Raw genomic sequence first — 18,855 nt, 5'->3', positions numbered from 1 at the left:
CATTGATGGGTGTGGCTACACAGTGATGGACAGCCGGCAGTCTTTGCTGCTATGGTTTGTACTCAGAAGCAATCTTGGGTATTAAAAGTTCTAGAAAAGTATTCATGGTAACTTATAAAACTGACACCTTAATCTTTACTTTCTATAAATATGGCTCTTTGGATATCGTATAATTAGAACTTGATTGTGTTCTTTTTTTCATGTGTATATCTGTCTTGTCAAGTAATTTGCCCTTTTCTGAAAGTCACATTATTATTAAAGTTGAATAGCTGGAGCATTGTATATGGAAAACCATGTAACCTGACAGGTGACCTCCATCCAGTTCCCAGATTCTGACTCATGTTTTGTTCTTTGGTCAGTGTTTGTTGTTGTTAAATTTGCTTGCATAAGTTCCTGCACATACCTCCCTTCACTCTGCCTCTTTATAAGTGCTGCTTATTCTCCTTAGTTCGTTTTCTCAGCAGTCCACATGGCAGGTTTTGTCAGGCTCTGGGTTCACCTCTCCAAGATCAGGGCAGGAACAGCCTTCTGTGATGAGCATCTAGCACATACTGACTGAGTGGACCAGTGAACAGCTGTGTCCCTGGAAGTCCCTGTGGGAAGGTTCCAGATCTAGCCCTTTACCATTTAATTGAAGTTGGGCTTTACTGACCTTAACAGTTGGGGCGTTGACATCACGTCAAGACTGGCACGCCAGCTGGGCATGGGAGAGTGTCCCCGAGTACGTGTCATGCAGAGCACGCGGGCGAAGCCACTCAGGAGGAGGACCTGCGTGCTCTCGACTTGAGGCAGGTGGTGCCGTAGAGTCAGGAAGTCCTCTAGGGTGGCGAGAGTCAGGTTCCGGACATACTTCTCTTCACAGAAAAAGGAGTAGGGCGAAGTGTACTCCTTAAAGTCCTGGAAGACGGAATTTTTTTCCTGGATGTATCCTTGGCATTGTTAACAGTGCATGGCGCATGTCACAGGTGCTCAGTGATTATGTTGAATGAATGATGTACCTTCCGTATGCCGTCTGGGATTTGGCCTGGTGTTGGACACTAAGACTCTTGGCCTGTTGAATCCGTCGTTGTCAGTTCCTTCTGCTTATCTATGTACAGCTAATCCTGAAGTCCTGTCTTTCCTGGTTCTAGAAAACCTCTTACATAGAGTCCCTCCTTTCCTCTTTACGCTATTGTCCTAGTGCATCTTTCCTGGACGGCAAGGAAATTCGTTCAAACACAGCATGGATTCGCTCCGAAAGTTTGACCATCCTCCATTGCCTCTCACAGAGTGCGGCCTCTTCGTGAGAGTCCTGACCTTAACTGGCTTCCCTGTGAGTCCCACAGTAGATTTCAGTAGGCTGCTAGACGTGCCCTGTAACTTCCTGATTCCTGCACGCCTGGTTTTCTGTTCCAAGCCCTGACTTTGTGTTTCCCTGACTGTCTGTATGTAGTCCCGTCAGGATGTTTCTTCACTGGACCTGTTCACTAGATCTTTTCCCTTCCTTCACCTCGAGCAGGGGAATCTGATTTGAACGAGACTGAGTTTGGTCCCTGGATCCCTTGCGTTATGCTTGTTAAAATGCAGCAAGCAAATTCCCACATTCCAGCACCTGAAGATCTTCAGTAATCTGGAATGGGGCGGAGTGATCTGTGTTGTTAGCAGTAGGTGATTTGGTTGAATGGCTGACGTGTTCTGTGTCCTCTGGCTGGACCGGGTCTCTGTGCTCTATCTCCTCAGTGTGCTTGCCTCTAGCACACACTGTCCCCCATGTGGGACCTGCTTACCTTCACGCTTGGCTCTGTCATTAACACAGAACAGGTTAATACGCCTCTGGTGCGACCTGTCTTTTCCTCTCCTACTCGCATAGGGCTTGACACTTAAATATTTCCTCATGTTGTAGGCATTATGAATTATGATCTTGCAGAGAAAAAAAATTCTCCACTTTTTTCCTTCTGCAGAACATGAATTATTTCTATATGCTAGTTTTAGAATTTTCTAAGAGGAAGTCTTTGTATTATATGGTTACGATTTTTTTGTGTTCTTTCGTTATGTTTGGCAATATTACTTTTTGTATTTTGTGTAGAAAGGGTGACCATAGGGGAGGCAGGAGGAATTGCCAGATATAAAGTAACCAATATTAAAATTAGCTTTTTTTTTTAAAGATTTATATTATTTATTTGAAAGTCAGAGTTACATAGCAAAAGAAGGAGAGGCAGAGAGAGAGGTCTTCCATCTGCTGGTTCACTCCCCAATTTGCTGCAACTGCCAGAACTGCACCAATCTGGAGCCAGGAGCTCCTTCCGGGTCTTTCATGCGGGTGCAGGGTCCCAAGGACTTGGGCCATCTTCCACTGCTTTCCCAGGCCGTAGCAGAGAGCTGGATTGGAAGTAGAGCAGCTGGTACTTGAACCGGCGCCCATATGATATGCTGGTACTGCAGGCAGCAGCTTTATCTGCTATGCCACAGTGCTGACCCAGCCTTTTTGTTTCAGCTAATGGTTAATTATCAAACTTATTACTACAAATTGAAAAAGTAGTTTGTAAGGTTCTCCATGACTGGTGTTTTGCTTAAGATGAGTGATTGCCCTTTAATCAATTTTTAGGCAAGGGGCAGAGTAGTGATAACACAGCTTACCTTTAAAAAAAAAAAATTATTATTTACTTATATGAAAGGCAGAGTTACAGAGAGGCAGAGGCAGATCTGCTGGCTCAATCCCCAAATGGCCACAATGGCTGGAGCTGTGTTGATCCAAAGCCAAGAGCTTCCTCCAGGTCTCCCACGCAGGTGCAGGGGCCCAATGACTTGGGCCATCCTCCACAGCTTTTCTAGGCCATAGCAGAGAGCTAGCTCGAAAGTGGAGCAGCCGGGACCTGAACTGGTGCCCATATGAGATGCCGGCACTGCATGCGGCAGCCTTACCCACCACGCCACAGCGCTGGCTCCAGTGTAAGTTTTTAATAGGCTTATTAGTAATAATACTCTTGTTAGTAATAACTTCAAGTGCAAACATGACTATTTCCCTTCCCAAGTCCCCAAGGCGAACATTTCCTTTTTGGTTTGTTTCATTATGGGTAAGATAAATAGCTTATTGTGAGAAGTAAAAGTCTTAAGATGCATTTTCTTATATAACTTAGGGTAATTTTTTAATTATTAAAAACTAGCATGTTAAGGATATTAGAAGGATAATAATGAGTAAAAGTTTGTGATGCTACTGCCTGCTGTTGCACTGATGCGTTCCCGCCCTTAGAACAGCTTCTCAGGTCAGAGTAGCTAGAGAATTGATAGCTTGGGTGATGGCAGAGATGATGGGGGTCCAGGGTTGGCTGGGATGTGCTATAATTGGAGGTGTGGATCAGAACTAACAGAATAGCTAGGAGTCACTAGCTGCTAATATTGTTGTTTAATTTCTTAATGGAAAATGTAAGCAATGCTGGTTTATAAGCAAGACAGTGTGTGACAGTGGAATGAACACCTCACAGCTTCCCAGTTTCTGTAAATAGTTTTAACATTGTCAGCGTTAATACAACTTCCTGTAATGGCCAGCTTGTCTTCTCAATTCCTGAAACCAAAAGATTTTCTTTGTTAATCATGGTTCCTTGGGTTAGACTTAGTTTTTCTTCCTCAAGTAGTACAGTTTGTGCTTGCCAGATAGTTACACTTCAACCCTCTGATAAGGCAGTTTATTCATAAGACAGAATTGCCTCTCAATCTGTGTAACTAAGTAACTGGTGAGATTCAGGATGGGCCTGTATAGAGGAGCTGAGTGCCAGCTAAGTCAAACTGGAAACTTTGTTACTGCTAAAATAGTTATTTGTATTGAAGCATGTATTTGAAATAGACCGGAATCAGAATCATTTGTTGATTTTTTAACACTAATTTGGATTTGCTTTAAAAAGTTAAATACAACTTTCACATATAAAGTGCTGTATTTATGTTGGAGGATTTGGTCCTTTTCTTCCTATGGTTAAAGTCAAGGCCGGCGCCGCGGCTCACTTGGCTAATTCCTCCGCCTTGCGGCGCCGGTACACCGGGTTCTAGTCCTGGTCGGGGCACCGGATTCTGTTCCGGTTGTTCCTCTTCCAGGCCAGCTCTCTGCTGTGGCCCGGGAAGGCAGTGGAGGATGGCCCAAGTGCTTGGGCCCTGCATCCCATGGGAGACCAGGAGAAGCACCTGGCTCTTGCCATAGGATCAGTGCGGTGCACCGGCCGCGGTGGCCATTGGAGGGTGAACCAATGGCAAAAGGAAGACCTTTCTCTCTGTCTCTCTCACTGTCCACTCTGCCTGTCAAAAAAAAAAAAAAAAAAAAAAAAAAAAGATAAAAGTCAAGTAAGGACTTTGAGCTGCCAGAAAACTTGAGTGTCTACTTGTTGTGTGGTTAGGGTGAAATATTTCAACCTAGGTGACATAAGGATTGTATATGACATCAGAGATAGAGGGCTGTTTGTTTGTTTTTGTTTTTGTTTATTTAGTAAATGTGAAAGGTAGAGTGACAAGGAGGGGGAATGGGAGTGGGGAGAGATCTTCCATCCTTGGTTTACTCTCCAAATGGCCACAACAGCTGGGCTGGGCCAGGCTGAAGCTAGGAGCCTGGAACTCCATCTAGATCTCCTACATGGGTGGAAGGGGTCCAAGCACAGGTGAATTAGCAGGGAGCTGGTTTGGAAGCAGAGCAGGCGGGACTTGAACCAACACTCGGATAGGGGGTGCCTGTGTGGTATACTGCTGTGCGCCACAACACTGACCCAAGAGATAGTAGGGATTTTAAAGTTTGGGTATTTGTAAGTAGAATTTCCTTTTGGAGACTGCTCAGATATCAAGAGTGGTTACATTTTGTCTAAATGTTGGAAACCTAGAGCTCCAGCATTGTTTACTTTAAAAACAGGATGTTTGGCAAGTGCTTATAGTTTCCTTTTCAGATTTTTTTTTTTTAATTTATTTGAGAGGTAGAGAGGGTGAGCACTGCCATCCACTACTGGTTCATTCCCCAAATGCCTGTGACATTTGGGTTGGCTGAGGCCAAGGCTGAGAACCTGAAACTCTGAATCTAGGTCTCCCTTGTGAATGTCAGGAACTTAATTACTTGAGCCACTATCACTGGCTCCCAGAGTCAGCACTGGCAGGAAGCTAGGGGTCAAGAGGCTGAACCAGGTGTTGAACCAAGGTACTTTTTATAGAACATAGCCTCTTAACCCGCATCTTCAGTAGAAGATCAAATGCCCACCGTGCGTATAGTTGTAATACAACTTAGTGCACATGTACACACACCCATGCTTTTGCACATATAAGTTAATCTCTTGATGTGTTCCATTAATGTGATTTTTCATGTTCACATTTTTTGTTGTTGGTTGTTGGAAAGTTGACCAGCTGTGGGATGTCTAGGGCTTTGGTGTTAAAGGGGAATTGTAAGATTCTGTGCTGTTTTCAGTATTGCCTTTGTTGCTAAACAAAACAAGTGATAGAGTAATTTGTGTTGCTCTGAAAACGGTTATTAGGCAGCAGAGAGCAAGGAAACTAAGAGAACCAGTCTTTAGTTTTAGAGTTCTACCTAGAGTGTGGATGTAGCCCAGGAAAAAAGGTTTGTGAGCTTCTTTTAAAGAAAATCATGGGGGCGGGTGCTGTGGCACAGTGGGTTAAAGCCCTGGCCTGCAGCCCCAGCATCCCATAAGGATGCTGGTTTGAGTCCCGGCTGCTCCGCTTCTGATCCAGCTCCCTGCTGATGCGCCTGGGGAAGTAGTGGAAGATGGCCCAGGTCCTTGGGCCGCTGCAACCATGTGGGAGACCCAGAGAAAGCGCCTGGCTTCAGCCTGGCCCAGGCCCTGTCATGTGTTCATTTGGAGAGTGAACCAGTGAATGGAAGACTTCTCTCTGTTTCAGTCTCTATAACTCTGCCTTTCAAATAAATAAAAAAAGAAAAACATCATGGGCCAAGGACTCCCCAGATTGAATATTCCCTATTCATCTTTCACAAATAGCAGCAGCTCAACCAAGTTGGACTTTCTAATCAGATTAGCCCATAATAGGTACTACTTTCTCCAGGAAATTAATTGATAATGCTGATAATTGTAATTACTGTTTAACAGCTTATGTTTTGTAACATTGTTTTGTACTTTTCAAAGCCCTAACCCGTATATTAGCATATAAGCCTTAAAAAAAAAATTGTGAGGGGGACCAGATACATGCTGTTGTATCATTTCATGAATAAAAGAGTTGAGATGCAGAGAGGTTCGTGAGATGTTTTGATTCACAGTCCTAGTAAATGATAAGAAAATTGATACTGGAACCCCAAACTGCTGCTTCCTAGTCCACAGCGTTGATGACCACTAAACCAGTTTGAACAAGCACCCAGGGGGTACACCTTTGGAGCTTTCTTCTTTCCTTCTATTCCCCAACTCTCCTGACCACCACCTGTACCTACAATTGACAGTCCCCCTCTTAAGTTTTAATGTATTAAGTAAAAGATTTTATTAGGACTGCTTGGAGGCTTGGAGGCTGGCGTTGGCATAGCAGGTTAAGCTGCCACCTGTGACACTGGCATCCCATATGGTGCTGGGTCAACACCTGGCTTGAACTTGCTCCACTTCTGATCCAGCTCCCTGCTGTTGTGCTTGGGAAAGCAGCAGAGACTGATCCAAGTGTTTGGGCCCTTGCACCTATGTGGGGGACCTGGAAGAAGCTCTGGGCTCCTGGCTTCAGCATGGCACAGCTCTGCTCCTTGCAGCCATTTGTGGAGTGAACCAGTGAATGGAAGATATCTCTCCCCCAACCTCTTCATAACTCTTTCAAATAAATAATAAATACACTTACAAAAAAAGATTGTTTGGCATTAAACTGATATTCACATAATTCGTTTTCTATTCTTAACTTTCATAAGTATTCTCATACCATTCCTTTTTAGTAGCTTGCAGTTATGGCATAAATAATCCACACCGAGTGGAACACTCGCTAATGTAGAGTATGTTCATCCTAACTACAAGCCGATGTCTGGACATTCACCTTTTAGGCAGGTGACTGTTGCACCCTCAGGTGTCGCTGTCAGCGGGTAGGATTATGAAGTCCTCTGACATAGAGTGCTTCACCGCAACCAGTTGACTCGAGGAGGCAGCCAGGCATGATTCTAGAAAGTGTCATTTTGGTTGCCCAGATTTGCTTTTGTTTGGGAGAAGGGGATATCAGAACGCTTTTAATCTTGACACCGCCTTTAAAATGCTTCTTGTGTAATTATGTCAGTCTTTATGTTTATGAGCAACCTAGGTAGTAGTTCATCACAAATTTTTGTTCCATTTAGAAACAAAATTTTTTTTAAAAGTAAATTAGCAGTGGTTTTTATTGTCTTGCTTGAGAGTACTTACCGTTTTTTTTTAACTACATATTACTCACCTTTGTCTCTATCGTGAACCTGTATTTTTTATTAGGTGTCTTTTTTCAGGGCCGGTGCTGTGGCATAGTGTGTAAAGCCGCCACCCATGGTGCTGGCATCCCACATGGGCTCCAGTTTGGGTCCGGGCTGCTCCATTTCCTATCCAGCGCTCTGCTAATGTGCCTGGAAAAGCAGCAGAGGATGGCTCAAGTGTTTGGGGCACTGAACCCACATGGGAGACCCACAGGAAGCTCCTTGCTCCTGGCTTCAGCTTGGCTCAGCCCTGGCCATTATGACCATTTGGGGAGTGAACCAGTGGGTAGAAGATTCTATTCTCTCTCTATAACTCTGCCTTTCAAACAAATAAATAAATCTTAAAAAAAAAAAAAAGGTGCCTTTTTCCAAGAGAATTTGTTATAGCCACAGAGCAGAGCAGGATTAGGATGGACTGATAGGAATCAAGGAAATAGTTTTGTTTTGAGAACTGGACTGTAGCAGATTTGGGCCAAAGTCCCTGATCTGTTTCAGGGATGGTAGTTGTTAATCTTTCCAGTTTAATTGCTCTTCTTTTAGAGAAATGACTGAAAATAAGATTTTTAAATCAGTGAAGTGGGTGAACTTTTTCATTCTCATCTGCTCTGTAGAATTTCTCTTTGTTGACTTATCTTGGTTTTGGTCTGAGATCTGTATGCTTGGTTGTGTTCTATGTGATTTTTTTATATTTGTTTTCTTTACAAACATAAAAAAGTTCAAACTCACTGATTTATTTTACTTATTGTATTTTTACATAGGATTTTAGTGTGATGACATTAATTTGATGTGGTTTTCTGCTGTGCTGTGGGGTAAAGTGGAATAAGCAGGCAGCCAGAGTGTCTATTTCTGTTCTAAAACAAGGTTGATCATGGGGACTACTTTTTTTTTTTTTTTTAAGGTTAATTTTATTTATTGGAAAGGCAGAGTGATAGAGAGGGAAAGAGAGAGATCTTCTCCGTTGGTTCACTCTGCAGATGACCACAGTGGCTGGGGCTGGTCCAGGTCAAAGCCAGGAGCCCTGAGCTCCGTCTGGGTCTCCCACATGGGTAGCAGGGGCCGTGCTCATGCTCCACTACCTTCCCGGGGGCGGCATCAGACGAGCCAGGACTGGAGCCGAACTCCAGTCTGGGGTGCTGGAATTGCAGGTGCCAGCTTAGCTTAGGGCCTTGGCGTCCACCCCAGGAGAACTGCTCTTAACTGCTACTGCAGGTTCCATGGGATATCCATGTAGAGCCCTTGGTGCACAACACTTGATGTGTCTTAAACCATATGATTAGTATTAGCTATTAATACTGCTAATGTATGGTATGCACATGAGTATCTTTTAAAAACACAAAGCACTGCAGTTCACAATATCTAAGACATGAAACCACCCTAGATGTCCATCAGCTGATGACTAGATTAAGAACTGTAGTATATGGACCAGCATTGTGACGCAATGGGTAAAGCCGTCGCCTGTGATGCCTCATCCCATATGGGTGCCAGTTTGTATCCTGGCTGCTCCACTTCTGATCCAGCTTCCTAATGGCCTGGTAAAGCAGCAGAGAATGGCCCAGGTATCCGGGCCCCTGCCACCCATGTGGGAGAACCAGAAGAAGCTCTTGGCTGCTGGCTTCAGCCTGACTCAGTGCTGGCCATTGGTGACCATCTGGGGAGTGAACCAGCAGATGGAAGATCTCTCTGTGGCTCCCTCTGTCTCATAACTTTCAAAATAAATAATTTTTTTTTAAATTTATTTGACAGAGTTAGACCGTAGAGAGAGAGACAAAGAGAAAGGTCCTCCTTCTGTTGGTTCAAGCCCCAAATGGCTGCTATGGCCAGAGCTACGCCTATCCAGAGCCAGGAGCTTCCTCCTGGTCTCCCATGTAGGTGCAGGGGCCCAATCACTTGGGCCAGACTCCACTGCCTTCCTGGGCCACAGCAGAGAGCTGGACTGGAAGAGGAGCAGCCAGGACTAGAACCTGGTGCCCATATGGGATGCCGACGCCGCAGGCGGAGGATTAACCAAGTGAGCCACGATGCCAGCCCCTAAATAAATCCTTTTTTAAAATGTATATGTTCATGATGGAATATTACTTAGCCATAAAAATGAAAACCTTGCTTTTGCACCAAAATGGATGCAACTGGAGATCACTTTGTTAAGTGAAATAAGCCAGACTCCAAAAGAAAAGTATCACATTTTCTCTGTGGTAATTAATATATACACATATACTATTATAGTTTTAATGATCTGTGATTATTTTAACGTTTATTGTACATGAGTGAAGGCCACATATTTTCATTTGATTATAGTCCTTGGCTATGTTCCTGCTGTCTTTTCACTTGTTGAATTCTCTATTTAGTGAAGCATTAAGGATTTGACTATAATGTACATTAAAAATACATTGTCTCAAAAATTTAAAAATAACTCGTGTCTATGAACCACATTGAACCTGTTCTCTGTGTTACTGTCACGTCGCCATGAAGGTGGTTGAGGATCCTGTGACAGCAGTTACTGTGCACTGTGACTCTGAGAATCTAGTGCGTTAATCAGCTCCTCCAGTGAAGCTCTGTGAGCTTGACTCACTCTCTGGACTTGTAGAAACCCTGCATTTTGAATTATGGTTAGTATGAGATTTATATTCTGGTTAGACCATGTGTTTTTTTCTAGTGAAGATCACACATCAAAGGGGAGATTTGAGAGGCAGGCGTGGCACAGTGGATTCAGCTGCCAGCTAGGAAGCCAGCATCCCCTGTCCAAGTGCTGGTTCAAGTCCCATCAACTCTGCTTCCAATCCAGGTCCCTGCTGATGCGCTTGGGATGGCAGCTGATGATGACCCAAGTACTTGGGTCCCTGCCACTCATATGGGAGACCCAGATGGAGTTCCTGGCTCCTGGCTCCTGATCTCTCTATCTCTCTCTCTCTCTCTCTCTCTCTGCCTTTCAACCAAATAAATAAATCATTTAAAAGAGAGCAAGAGAGAGATTTGAGGTATTCATTGTTACATTGGTTCTTGTTGCCTAATACCACCTTGTGTGGTCTTCAGACTGAAGAATTTATAATATGGTTCTTCCTTTCTTCACAGTGCCTTTTTATGATTTTTTAAATTTCTGTTCTTGTTTTATTTGAAAAGCAGAGAGAGATGAAGACAGAGGCAGATTCTTCACCCATTTACTCCCCAGACGCTTGTAACAGCCAAGGCTGGGAACTCTGTCCTGGTCTCCCACATGGGTGACAGGGGCCCAGGCACAGGAGCATCATCAGCTGCTTTCCCAGGCCCATGAGCAGGGAGCTGGATCAGAAGTGAAGCAGCCAGGACTTGAACTGGTGTTCACATAGGATGCTGGCATCCCAGGTGGTGGCTTAACCCAAAGTATCACAACACCAGCACCCAAACTCGGATTTAAACGTGTTATACACACAGCTTGAATGTAACTTCATAAAATATTTTTGTGTACCTGCATTTTGGCTGCAACCTGTCACATGAGGTCAAGTATGTAATTATCCATTAGGACATGTTGTTGGTGTTCAAAAAGTTGGGATTTTGGAGCATTTTGGGTTTGGGATGCTCAGCCTTTAATGCAGATACTAATTCTTTGAAAATGATAAAGCACAATGTAGATGTATAGTAAAACCAGTATTGATCTTTTTGGGGGGTAAGATTTACTTGAAAAGCAGAATGATAAAGATCTTCCATCCATGGTTCACTCCCCAAATAGCTGCAAAGGCTGGGGCTGGGCCAGGCCAAGGTCAGCAACTTGGAGCTCCATTCAGGTCTCCCACAGGGTGGCAGGGACCCAGGGACTTGGGGCATCCTCCATTGCCTTTCCAGGCACATTAGCAGGGAGCTGGAGCAGAAGCAGAGCAGCCAGAGCTGGAACCAGCCCTCTGATAAGGGATGCCGTGGCAGCTTAGCTCACTGAGTCACCACACTGCCCCAGTTCTGATTTTTGCTATGATGTTTGTAGCTGGAATGTGTTTCTGCATTGCTTCAGCTGTGTAGGCAGAGTTACCCAAATCCTATTCCTGCCAGAGACGTGACAAGATAACCTTTGGCATAGGTACAGGTGCCCTGCCATTCCTGCCAGCTGTGCCGCCTTCCTCGTCTCTCCCTTACCTTTGTTTCTGAGGCATGTCTTCCCAGGGTCCCTGTACACTGGCCCACGCCTGTCTGCTCTTCCACTTTCTACCATTCCCCTGGCCTGGGGCTTTGGCAAAGACATTGTGAGTACCTGGGTTAAAAAGGGTATTTGGGCTTCATTTCCAAAATAAATAAATTCTCAATGTTCATAAAATACAAAATGATTTTTATACAGTATTTTTGTTTTTATTTTTAAGATTTCATGTTAGCCGGCGCCGTGGCTCAATAGGCTAATCCTCCACCTTGCGGCGCCGGCACACCGGGTTCTAGTCCCGGTTGGGGCGCCGGATTCTGTCCCGGTTGCCCCTCTTCCAGGCCAGCTCTCTGCTATGGCCAGGGAGTGCAGTGGAGGATGGCCCAGGTGCTTGGGCCCTGCACCCCATGGGAGACCAGGAAAAAGCACCTGGATCCTGGATCCTGCCATCGGATCAGCGCGGTGCGCCGGCTGCAGCGGCGGCCATTGGAGGGTGAACCAACGGCAAAGGAAGACCTTTCTCTCTCTGTCTCTCTCTCTCACTGTCCACTCTGCCTGTCAAAAATAATAATTAAAAAAAAAAAAAAAAAAAAAAAAAAAGATTTCATGTTGCTTTTTGTGAGATCGTCTAATAAAAAACAAATAGAAACAGTCTAACAGGATTCCTGTACTTTTCTCATGGAGCAAAATAAACAAATTTCAAATTTGTCTCCATTAAAGAATAAAAACGTATTGATTTTAGTGTTTAAAAACAATCTTGGCCAACAAGCACGACTACTCTTCACTGTCCCCTGTCTCCAAAAATGTGTCTGTGTATTTTGATCCAGGGCAACTATATTTAGCTTATAAATAGAACATTCTTCCCCTAACTCTTCTAGAAAGATCAAATGAAAAAAAGCTGAAATAAGTGGAGTGAGAGACTTTCACTTTCCTTAACACCTTGGCTATTTTTTCCCTATTTTCTGGGTAACTTTTAAAAAAATTATTTTTCTATTAAATTGGATGAATTGGCTGAGTAGAAATTATATGGAGAATCTGTTTTTTTTTTTAAATGGGTATGGATATGTATTCATGATAAGTTTTTAATTTTCAAGATTTTATTTTTATTTATTTGAAAGGCAGAGTTGAGAGAGAGGTCTTCCACTCACTGGTTCACTCTCCAAACAGCTGGAGCCGGACCAATCTGAAGCCAGGAGCCAGAAGCTTCTTCCGGGTCTCCCACATAGGTGCAGGGGCCTAACCACTTCAGCCATCTTCTGCTGCTTTCCCAGGCCATAGTAAAGATCTAGATCAGGTGTGGAGCAGTCAGGACTCAAACCATTGCCCATATGGGATACTGGCACTGCAGACCAAGGCTTAACCCACTAGACCACGGCGCTGACCCGAGAATCTGTCTTACGTCACCTTGTTATTTTTATTTACATTTTGTGATAAGAAGTGTGGTTGTGTACATTTGTTATTTTTTTTCCAAAGATTTATTTATTTGAAAGTCAGAGTTATACAGAGAGAGAGAAGGAGAGGCAGAGAGAGAGGTCTTCATCCGCTGGTTCACTCCCCAATTGGTTGCAAAGGCCAGAGCTACATAGAACCGAAACAAGGAGCCAGGAGCTTACTCTGGGTCTCCCATGTGGGTGCAGGGGCCCAAGGACTTGGACCATTTTCTACTGCTTTCCCAGGCCTTACCAGAGAGCTGGATCGGAAGTGGAGCAGCCAGGTTTCAAACCGACGCCCATACGGGATGCCGGCAATACAGGCGGTGGCTTTTACCCGCTACGCCACAGCGCCAGCCCCGCATTTGTTACATTAAGTGGGGAAAAAAAAAAAAAAACAACTGTATGCTACTAGTGGTAAGTAGCTGCCCCACGTTTTCCAAGTTGGTAGAGTCACAGGTTATTGCCTATCCTGCTGTGCTGTGGGAGGCCTGACAAGAGGGAACATGTACATGACTGTACAATTGCCGTTCAATTCTTACTGATTTTTAAAGCCTAGATAATTGAATACTGTATATTCACAAAGCTGCTAATACTATTTATTCCAATGCAAATTTTCAAGAGTGTGCTCTAACCAATTTAGTTAAAAATACTACAATACAAATGATTTGCTGTTTTTAACAGCTCTGTTACTGAGTTGCCACATTTACATATAACTGTCTTCATTTGCCTTAGCTTAAAAAATGGTAGGACTTTAACTGTTACTCTAAAGATTATATTCATTTAAACTCTAGACTAGGTCAAGAAAGTTATATTTGCTTCATTTTTTTCTTACAGTATGTTATGTTTACCGGTTTTACAGTTGGCATTATATTTTAGCAAAAGAACCAAGATTCCCTCCTGCTGTCCTGTGTTTTGCACATTTTACCTTAACGTGTAATAACTTTCTTTTGAAAAAGAGTATTTTAATAAATTGTTTAGTTCCATAAAATAATGTTTAATAGGAATGCCCATCTTATTAATTTTTTTATAAGATTGATTTATTTAATTGGAAGGTATAATGAGATTCCATTCACTGGTTTATTTCCCAAATGGGCACAACAGCCAGGGCTAGTCCGAGTCAGAGCCAGGAACTCAGAGCGCCCTCCTGTTCTCCCGCGTGGGTGGCAGGGGCCCCTCTTGTGCCGTCTTCTACTGCCTCCAAGGCCCATTAGCAGTTTCTGCGGAAGTGGAGCCATTGGTACTCAGTCCAGCTCTCCGATACGGGAAGCCGGCATCACGAGTGGCAGCTTAACTTACTGCACTCAGCTCTGGCCCCTGAAGAAAATACCATTCTTAAAGATCTTATTTAGAGAGGTAGAGTTACAGACAGAAAGAGGCAGAGAGAGAGAAGGGTCTTCTAACCGCTGGTTCACTCCCCAAAAGGCCACGATGGCTGGATCAATCCAAAGCCAGGAGCTTCTGCTGGGTCCCCCACACAGGTGCAGGGGCCCAAGGGGTTGGGCCATCTTCCATTGCTTTCCCAGGCGTGTTGGGGGGGGGGGGCGCTGAATTGGAAGTGGGACAGCTGGGATTAGTACCGGCGTCCATATGGGATGCTGGCACTGTAGGAGAAGGCTTAGCCCACTATGCCACAGCACTGGCCCCATGAAAATTTTTTGAGATTTTATTTATTTATTTGAAAGAGTGGCAGAAAGAAAGGGAGAGTCTGGAGAGAGAGGAGAAGGAGGGAGAGAATCTTGGGACTCTTCCATCCACTAAGTCACTCCCCGAATGGCCACATGGCCAGGGTTGGGATAGCCAGGAATTCCATTCATATCTTCTATGTGGGTGGCAGGAACCCAAACACTCGGGCCATCATCTGCTGCCTCCCAGGCAGGAAAGCCCAGGGCAGCAGATTATAGGTGTTAATGGTTCCCTCAAACCTGTTGCATGAGCCAGGCTCCCTTTTGCAGGTTAGGGATTAGCTGGTAAACCAAGTGAAAGTGATCTCTGTTGATTTTAGATGTAGATTAGAGGAACCTATGCTAAATAGGCAAACAAAGCAATATAGAATTACAGACATGGGCAGTGCTCTGAAGGAAAAGAAATGGAAACAGAAACAAACCAAGAGATTGTACAAGAAGGTGACATTTGGGTTAAGATCCCACTGATGAGGAAGTGTCAGCCAGACAAGAATTCTTCAGGCAGAAGCAGCCCCACATGCAAAGTCAGAAAAGCTTGTTCCGTGTTCAGAAAATGCCATCGAGGCCAGCGTGGGTGGGCAGTGAGGGAGGAGTGCCCCAGTTGGGGAGGCAGGCACAGCTTGTCACTGCCTGGCCTGGAGCCCACATTGCAGGCCTGGGGCTTCTCTGACTGCGCTGGGAAACCATCGGGAGTTTTGGGCAAGATCACCGAGACTGTTCTGCAGACTAAGGAGTTAGCAGAGCCCTTGTGCCAGGCACTGTTCTGAGTGCTAACCAGTTCCATGGTTACGGGACTGCAAAATGAGGGACTTGTCCAGGTGGTGGCCATCGAAGTGAGAAGAGATGAATTGTAGGCATGCTTTGTAGCAACAGTCTCTGGATTCTGATAGGATATGAGGAACAGAGAGAAAGGCATACGTTGAGTGACTCTGGTCTGTGACTTTAACAAAGAGGTGAGGTGGATATTGGTGCTTTTTACTGAAATGGAAAGATTGTGTGAGACAGATTTTTTTTTTTTTTTAAGATTTGTTTACTTATTTGAAAGAGTTCCAGAGAGAGAGAGAGACAGAGAGAGATCTTCCATCCTCTGGTTCTTTCCCCAGATGACCACAATGGACAGGGCTGGGCCAGGCTGAAGCCAGGAGCTAGGAGCTTCTCCTGGGTCTCCCACATGGGTGTCAGGGGCCCAAGCTCTTGAACCATCTTCCACTGTTTTTCCCAGGCCATTAGCAGGGAACTGACTTGGAGCAGCTGGAACTCGAACCGGCACCCATATGATGCCGTATGAGATGTTGGCGTTACAGGTGGCAGCTGTACCCACTGCTGCACAGTAACGCCGGGCCCTGTGCGAGACAAATTTGAGGGAGAGCCTTCCGAGATGAGTTTGGGCATGTTATGTTGGACGGTCTCTGATCAGACATAGCAGTCATGATTCCAAGTATGAGTCTGGAGTCCAGAACAGAGCTTTGGGCTAGAAAGGGAGATTTAGAAGTTGTTTTTATCCAGGCAGTATTTAAAAATCTATATAGTGCAAAAAAAATAAATAAATAAATAAATCTATATAGTGCATGTGATTAATCAGGGAAAGTGTATGAAAAAAGAGATCAGAGTTTATGGTAGAATTTTGAGGAACCTCCAGATCTTTTGAGACTATTCAAAAGAGCAGATGCTTAGTAGCAGACACGGCCAGACGGGAGAAATTCAGGACTATGCCATGCCATGGAAGCCGGGAGAGCCAGGTGAAGTCTGTCAAGGTGGAGAATGATGTTTCCATTGGTTTTGGCAACAGGAAGGTTGCATGTGCTGACTGTGGCAGGTGACTTGGTGAGGAAGAGGCCAGTCCGGCAGGGCTTGGACAGGGAGGCAAGGTGAGGAAGTGGAGAAGATTCACTTGTAGTCAGGCTGCCTATTCTCATTTCCCTTTTGCAGAACTCGAGCCACCTGGCATAATAGGTTGTGGTTTGTCAGACCTTTTTAAAGTTCAAGAGGACATTGCATTTATGTCAACCAATTTATTTGAATGTTTCAGCAGAGTTAAATATCAGTTAATGAAAATACTTTTTCAGATTTATTTACTTGAAAGGCACAGTGGGGGGGGGGCACAACAGAGGGAAAGAGATATTCCCTCCACTGGTCCACTCTCAGGATGGTCCCAATGGCTGGGGCTTGTTCAGGCTGAGGCCAGGAGTCTAGAACTGCATCTTGATCTCCCACGTGGGTGGCAGGGGCCCAAGTACTTGGGGTATTGTTCCCTGCTCTCCCAGGAGCTGGATCAGAAGTAGAGCAGCTGGGACCTGATCTGTGCTCTAATACGGCATGCTGGCATCACAAGCGACAGCTTAACCCTCTGTGCCACAATGCTGGCCTCTAATATTATTTAGGCCAGGCAAATACAAAAGAGTGTTTCTTTTGGACTTGGTTATTCTATGTAAGGTCAGTTTCCAGTTAGTGAAGAGAGTAACTTTATCAGTTTTACTTATGGTGCTCATTAATTCTTCAGCAGAGTTGTATTCCATGCCTATGTTGTGTTTTGGACCCAAATCCTGGGAACTCAGGTGCACTGCCTGCCTCCCTGCCTTATTGAGGGCTCGCAGTCTAATGAGGATCAGGTAAGTCAACAGTACTGGCAAGGGGGCTTTGTGGCAAAGCAGGTAAAAACCGCCACCTGGGATGCTAGCATTCCATATGGGCACTGGTTCGAGACTGGCCACTCCGTTCCAGTCCAGCTCCCTGCTAATCGTCTGGGAAAGCAATGGAAGATGGTCCAAGTGCATGGGACCTTCTGCACCCACATGGGAGACCGAGAAGAAGTGGGCTTCAGCCTGGCCCACCTCTGGCGATTGTGGCCATTTGGGGAGTGAACCAGCAGGTAAAAGGTCTCTTTCTCTGTCCTCCTTCCCATAACTCTGCCTTTCAAATAAGTAAAAACTAATTTTTCTTAAACAGCATATGCAAATTGTATGGTAAAAACTGTTGTGTACTGTTGTTTGAAGCTGTCCTGCCAGGAGTGTGCAGAATCACTGGAAAGGACTTAAGGGAGCACGTAGCCCAGTTATTTTGCTTTGCACATAAACAAGTGTGTGGGGGTGAAGGACACATGAGACATTAAGGTCACACCTGGTTTTGGTGCTAGAGCAAGATTCAGACTCCAGGCTGTAGGAATCAGTGGCCATGTCTGATACCCACGACCATGCTCTCCTACTTCCCTTGATGACGAAATGGAAACGGAACTCGTATGCTGTTATAAATAGTGGGTGGATTTCCACATTCATCAGTGTTTAGAAATACTTGCAGTCCGCATGGCTTTGCTGTCTGACTTGATTGGAGGATAGGGAAGGGAAGGTAGTTAATGTTCCTGGTTAGCTGGATGAGCTTTTCTGCTAGTAAGAGTTTGGAATGGTAGATTGAACACTAAACTGGGGATGAAGTGGTCTTGGTTTTCCTCTTACCTGTTGTGAGTTGAGGCATAAAATCACGTTATTTATTCATGTTGGTTATTGTGTAACATTTGAGTTGTGGGGTATTGCACGGTGACCGTGGAGCAGAACTTCCTGTCGGGTGCACTCACCAGGACTTTGGGTCTTACGAAGCACTCTGATGGGCCCCTCTGTTTTAGAGAGCAAGGAAATTGAAACTATTTGAGAAGTACCTCCCATGTTGGAAAAATGCATATTCTTTTTGTAACAATTTAGGTCATTTTTCTTTTTGGGAATTCCCTTCCCCCTCAAAGAAATCCCCACCACATAGTTTACTACCGAAGAGTTCTGGCTCTGGCAGCGCCAGGTAGTTCTTCATACGCTGTTGGAATTGGATGTGGGCCCTTTTCAAAAAGTGTTTTAACTTTGAGGAATTTTTCAAGGCTTAAAATGCTAAGCTTTCTGGTGTTATCATTATGTGAAAATTGAGAGTGGAAAAATGGGTTGTTTTCTTGCTTGTTTTGGGGAAATAACTTACAAGCTCCAAAATCCAAATTAACTTTTTAACAATTTTAAAGCATGTGTGTTCATTGAGACCTGCCTTCCAGTGAGCTGCTATCCCACAACTCCAGAACATCTTTGTTCATATTTTGGTGTATTTCCTTCTGGTATTCGAATACATTATTGGACATTGAGATAAACTTTTCTGTTCATTCACTATTGCAACATTAGTATTTCCTGGAGGGCGTGATTTTTTTTTCAGTAGTCCAGCAAGGCATTCTTCAGAAGTGAGTGTGAATTTTTTATTTAAATGGACAATTCTTGCCTATATTTATTTTGTGGACAGAAAGTGGAG

The 18,855-nt window shown here is 44.5% G+C and overlaps 1 protein-coding gene across 1 annotated transcript in view; it reads left to right on the top strand.

Annotated features, from left to right (window-relative positions):
* Positions 1-18,855, top strand: part of GNA13 (G protein subunit alpha 13) — a 46,150-nt gene that overhangs the window by 3,508 nt on the left and 23,787 nt on the right. The window lies entirely within an intron of this gene.

This window comes from Oryctolagus cuniculus, chromosome 17 (genome assembly GCF_964237555.1).
Source record: "Oryctolagus cuniculus chromosome 17, mOryCun1.1, whole genome shotgun sequence".
NCBI classification, from domain to species: Eukaryota; Metazoa; Chordata; class Mammalia; order Lagomorpha; family Leporidae; genus Oryctolagus; species Oryctolagus cuniculus.
The sequence above is the reverse complement of the archived record's forward strand: the minus strand, read 5'-3'. Positions and strand labels throughout refer to the sequence as shown.